General features: G+C 39.8%; 1 non-coding gene across 1 annotated transcript; it reads left to right on the top strand.

Moving 5' to 3' along the window:
* The first annotated feature begins 549 nt into the window (after window positions 1–549).
* TRNAG-CCC (transfer RNA glycine (anticodon CCC)) lies at window positions 550–622 on the top strand. The gene has a single exon. It is a non-coding gene; the product is annotated as a tRNA-Gly (tRNA).
* Window positions 623–6,175: the final 5,553 nt, after the last annotated feature.

The raw sequence follows: 6,175 nt of genomic DNA, 5'->3' as shown, positions 1-6,175 counted from the left end.
TGATTCATGCTGCTTATAATGACAGAATAAAATCAGAAACACCTCCCTCAGTCACCTTCTTTAAGCACATTCTTGTTTTTACTAGAATAATTTTGATTAAAGCTATGTTTGCATCCTGGTGGCTCATGGTAAAGAATCTGCTGTGAGGTAGGAGACCCAGGTTCAGTCCCTGGGTCGGGAAGATCCCTTGGGAAAGGGAATGGCAACCCACTCCAGTATTCTTGCCTGGTGAATTCCACAGACAGAGGCTACAGTGCATGGGATTGCAAAGAGTAGGACACAACTGAGTGACTGAAGCTTCCCACCATCAGAGTTAGTTAACTGATTAGTCTGTTTACAGAACGTGTAGGGGGCCTCAGCATAATATCATAACTTATCCATTCATGTACTTGTTTATTGATTCATTAATTTCATTCTTCACTTATTTATCTCTGGGAAACCTCCTGGCTTGAATTATTCATTCCTTCATTTGTTCGTTCTTTTGCTTGCTTACAAGAGGTAATGTACACACAAGGCATATGATTTAAAAGACATTGTAGGGTGGGGACTTCCCTGGTGGTCTAGTGGCTAAGATGCTGCATTCCCAATGCAGGGGACCTGGGTTCGATCCCTGGTCAGGGAACTAGATCCCACATGCATAGCTAAGAGTTTGCGTGCCAAAACTAAAGAGTTCGCATATCACAACTATGACCCAGCACGGCCAAATTAAATAAATAAATATTTTCCTTAAAGGTATTGAAGAGTGTGCAGGGGAAAGCAGGTCAGACCTTCTTCCCTGTCGCGCCCCCACCCTCCACCTAGGAAAGAAAACTACTTATTACCCGGTAGACTTTGCTGTCCCTTTCCAGGATGGACCCTGTGTTCATGATTTTGCATGTTTGTGTGAGAGAGAAAGAAACAGACAGATGGACAGACAGATGGGCAGACAGAGAGAAATGCAATATACTATGTATACATGTCCCAGTGTTCTCACCCGGAGTGGCTCTGCCTCACAGTGACCTTTGGCAGTGTATGGAGACTCTGTTCATTGTCACACAGGAGGTGGGCAGCCATTGGAATCTAATGGAAGAGAGAACCAAGATACTGCTTAACATCCTAGGATGCACAGATCAGTTCCCAGCAAAGAATAGTCTGACCCCAAACGGCAGGAGTCTTGAAGTTAAGAATATACAGCTTTTATTATTTTTATTATTTTACTTCTGAAGCTATTTGGACTACTGTTCCTCAAACAAGTTAGTCACAGTTTTGGAAACAAAGGTTGGAGGAATTAGCTGCCTCAGCGAAGCCCCAGTTCCTTCACCTGGCCTCATTTACAAAGATGAGTGTAGAGTGTGGAGAGGAGAAAGTTTAAAACTCCCTGCAGAAAAGGAGCTTAATTGTGTTTTTGGATCCCCAGCATGGCCGTCAGTATGTGTAGTTTGAATGCACAGATGAGCAATTCATTGTGGGTGGGAGATGTATGAAATAAAATAAAATGTCCCATAAACTGTTCCTTCTTCAAATCCGAAACCCCCATATGCTCTGGAGCATTGATTAGAAACTGACTGAGTGCCACAGAAGAGGTTACAGTTGCTAGAATCCTTTGGACCCCAAGGAAACAGTGTGAGTTCCAAAGGAATTTTTCTATTTTGGAAACAAAGGTTGGAGAAATTAGCTGCTTCAGAGAAGCCCCCGTTCCTTCACCTGTCCTCATTTATAAAGACGAGTTATTAAAATAAATAGAAAGCTTGCCTGGCTTTTTAAACGGTGAGGCTCGCCACCCTCCATAAAAGACGTTAGAACACACATCACCGACAGGGTAGAAGGTGTTTCAACTTCATCAAAAGCCTTGAAAAGGAGGACATCCTTTGTATCCATGCTTTCGGAAGTTTTGCAGGACTGGTATTTATTTTAAATCAGAACTGCTCACAAAGCGAACTCCCTTTACAAAATGCATAGGATGAAGCCATCCTAGAGATGACCTCTACCGTTCGAGCCTGGACAGAGATATTATTTTTATAGAAAAAAAAAAAAAGAGGATATCTTTAATCAGCTTTAAAAAAACATTGTGAACAGTCACTTCTCTTATTTAAAAGTTTAACTTTACTTTCATCAATTTATAATCAGAGTTCCTCTGGTATGTTTGATTCCTGACAAACAAGGATAAAAGTCTTGTGCCCCCATTGCTAATGAGATGATAAAACAGCAGGGATCAAGTTTTTAATTACTACAGGCAATGCACTGGAGAGGTAGCGATGATATTTTCTATTGCATGTCTAAGTTGTAACTTCAGGCTTATGACAGTCCTGCTGTGCTCCACTGCCTTTGATGATCAGTCATTTTTGTCTCCTGAGAACACACAAAAATTTCTGAGCTGGGATCCTGGGGGGCTGGCAATTATTGGCGTAACCTGGTGCAGGTTCCCCTCTTCAACCAGGATGCTCAGTAAGGATCCAGGATCTTAATGCCTGCCTTTATCCCGAAAGGGAAATTGGACATTCGAAATGGCTGTGAACTTTCCTACTCAAATGATACCCATTCTCATTCCACCAGCATGGGCTTGCCATTAATAATGAAATGTTTAATTGAGTGGGGAGATTTCTAGTACGTATGTTTTCCCTTTCTTTTCAAAGTCATGCTTGAAATTTTTTTAAAACCCACATTTTTATACGCTTTTGTATTTGTCACTCTAAGCTCTTTCAATACATTTCTCACAACATTCTCTTTGTTACTGCAGACAGTTGATAACTGGTATTTTTAGAGGTGCCATTTGGGATCAAATGTGTGTCACACCAAGGTCACGTGCTTTTATCCTGATGGAAATGGAATCTGGAAGTGGATTCCATTAATTCTTCATTTCACAAGACACACACACACACACGCATCCCTCTGGACAGGCAGGGCACTCTACCAAAAAGCTTTCTTTATTTCTAGCCATAAAAACTAGAGCACAGAATTGATTGGATTTGTGGATGATCACTAACCCAATCTGAATCCAACTAACCAGTTTATCAGTCAACTACCCAGTTCCTCAAACAACTAATCCTTGATCACTCAGATTGTCTCCAAATTGCAAAGTAAGATTTTGTCAGTATCAAAAGCATTGACTGTATCTACCAAGTGGTTTAAACTTCTAAGACTTTGAACTATAAAGGTAAAAAAATGAATCTTCAGCTCCTACATTGGGAAAAGCCATAAAAGAAGAGAGATTTAGAAAGAGTAAAAGTAAATGGACTTTCCTTAGGTCCAACACCTCTTCAAATCAAAATGAACTGCATTCATTAGAAATTCCACTTTTATCAATATGACTTATCATGGCCTATATATGTGAAATATAAAGTCCGGATACTTGCAGTTATTTTTCTTCTTGGAAAAAGGAAGTTAAAGGTGTTTTGACTGCATAATTTTGTGGAATACAGAATTCATATTGCTTGTATTAGTCAGGATGGACCAGGTGTTGAAATGAACAGTGCAGAAGCTCAGGGGCTAAATGCAATAGATATTTCTTTCTTTCTTTCTGGAGTTTGTAACTTTTAAAATTTTTGTTGGAGCATATTTGTTTTATTGGGTTAGCCAAAAAGTTTGTTTGGATTTTCCATATTTAATGGAAAACATGAACGAACTTTTTTGGCCAACCCAGTACAATCGTGTGTTAGTTTCCACTGTGAAGCAAAGTGAATCAGTTATACATATACGTATATGCATTCTTTTTAAGATTCTTCTCCCATATAGGTCATTATAGAATATTGAGTAGAGTTCCCTGTGTTACACAGTAGGTCCTTGCTGTTTATCTATTTTATATGTGTGTATATGTCGATCTTAATCTCCCAACTTAACCCTCCCCCTATTCTCCCCTGGTAACCATAAGATTGTTTTCTATGTCTGTGAGCTTGTTTCTGTTTTGTAAATAAGTTCATTTGTACCATTTTTTTAGAGTCTGTATATAAGTGATATCATATGATATTTGTCTTCCTCTTCTGACTTACTTTCAGCCTTCCCTGGTGGCTCAGTGGTAAATAATCTGCCTGCAATGCAGGAGACTTGGTTTCAATCCCTGGGTCAGGAAGATTCCCTAGAGGAGGAAATGGTACCCTACTTCAGTAATCTTGCCTGGGAAATCCTGTGGACAGAGGGGCCTGGTGGGCTACAGTCTATGGGATCACAAGAGTTGGATACGATTTAGCAACTAAAACCAAAGCACCATCTGACTTACTTCAGTCAGTAGAACAATCTCTAGGTCCAGCCGTAGGCTGCAAATGGCATTGTTCTGTTCTTTTTTATGGCAGAGTAACATTCTACTGTATATATGTACCAAGATGTTGGTTTCTTGTTTGTGGAAGTCCATGTGGATGTACCTGCAGTCTTATGACAGTCTGGGCAGTGGTCAGTGCTCCTGGGCAGCTCTCCCCAGGACGTTCCTCCAATCCAGTAACAGTAGGACTCTTGAATCTTCACACTGACTGGCAACAGAGAAGGGACTGGTTTGAAGACATGCCAAGGGCTTCAGAAACCATTCCCAGAAACACCTCTGGTTTTACGTTGCCCACCTTCCATGGATCAAAAGAGATAGCAAGGCATCACTCAGATGCGAACAGACCCAGCAAGAAAATGAATTGTTTTGGCTGGCAAACTTAAGAGACTTTTCTGCATTAATTATAATGCTATTTTACCCATATAGGTTGCATTATAGTTGTGAAGAGATTGATCCTATCTCATTTCATCCTCAGAGTCTTGGAAATTAGCCAGAGTCTACTATTATTTACAGATAAGAAAATTGAGGTTCAAAAATATTTATTTTCTTGTTACAAGTCAAACACCTTACTCTAAGAACTAGAACCAAATGCTGATTTTCTTATTCCTCTTTGATATTTGGTATATCATTCTCTCAGCTTGACTTAGGAAGTCTATTGTCCTTTAGAAATAGTTATTATAAGGAAATTGGAGATTCAGGTAAACAATATCAAAAGACATTTAATCCTCGGCATAACATAACTTGATGTAAAATTGACCATAAAATTCTAGTAATCTAAAGCAAAGGAGAAAAGGAAAGGTATACGCATTTGAATGCAGAGTTCCAAAGAATAGCAAGGAGAGATAAGAAAACCTTCCTCAGCGATCAATGCAAACAAATAGAGAAAAACAGTAGAATGGGAAAGACTAGAGATCTCTACAAGAAAATGAGAGATACCAAGGGAACATTTCATGCAAAAATGGGCTCGATAAAGGACAGAAATGGTAGGGACCTAACAGAAGCAGAAGATATTAAGAAGAGGTGGCAACAATACACAGAAGAACTATACAAAAAAGATCTTCACTACCCAGATAACCACGATGGTGTTATCACTCACCTAGAGCCAGATATCCTGGAATGTGAAGTTAAGTGGGCCTATGGAAGCATCACTACAAACAAAGCTAGTGGAGGTGATGGAATTCCTGTTGAGCTATTTCAAATTCTAAAAGATGATGCTGTGAAAGTGCTGCACTCAATATGTCAGCAAATTAGGAAAACTCAGCAGTGGGCACAGAACTGGTAAAGGTCAGTTTTCATTCCAATCCCAAAGAAAGGCAATGCCAAAAAATGCTCAAACTACTGCACAATTGCACTCATCTTACACGCTAGTAAAGTAATGCTCAAAATTCTCCAAGCCAGGCTTCAGCAATACATGAACCGTGAAATTCCAGATGTTCAAGCTGGTTTTAGAAAAGGCAGAGGAATCAGAGATCAAATTGCCAACATCCACTGGATCATGGAAAAAAGAGAGTTCCAGAAAAACATCTACTTCTGCTTTATTGTCTATGCCAAAGCCTTTGACTGTGTGGATCACAATAAACTGTGAAAAATTCTGAAAGAGTTGGGAATACCAGACCACCTGACCTGCCTCTTGAGAAACCTGTATGCAGGTCAGGAAGCAACAGTTAGAACTGGACATGGAACAACAGGAAAAGGAGTACGTCAAGGCTGTATATTGTCACCCTGCTTATTTAACTTATATGCAGAGTACATCATGAGAGACGCTGGGCTGGAAGAAGCACAAGCTGGAATTAAGATTGCCGGGAGAAATATCAGTAACCTCAGATATGCAGATGACACCACCCTTATGGCAGAAAGTGAAGAAGAACTGAAGAGTCTCTTGATGAAAGTGAAAGAGGAGAGTGAAAAAGTTAGCTTAAAGCTCAACATTCAGAAAACTAAGAT

This window comes from Bos indicus, chromosome 17 (genome assembly GCF_029378745.1).
Source record: "Bos indicus isolate NIAB-ARS_2022 breed Sahiwal x Tharparkar chromosome 17, NIAB-ARS_B.indTharparkar_mat_pri_1.0, whole genome shotgun sequence".
NCBI lineage: Eukaryota > Metazoa > Chordata > Mammalia > Artiodactyla > Bovidae > Bos > Bos indicus.
This window is presented reverse-complemented; position numbering and strand designations above follow the sequence as displayed.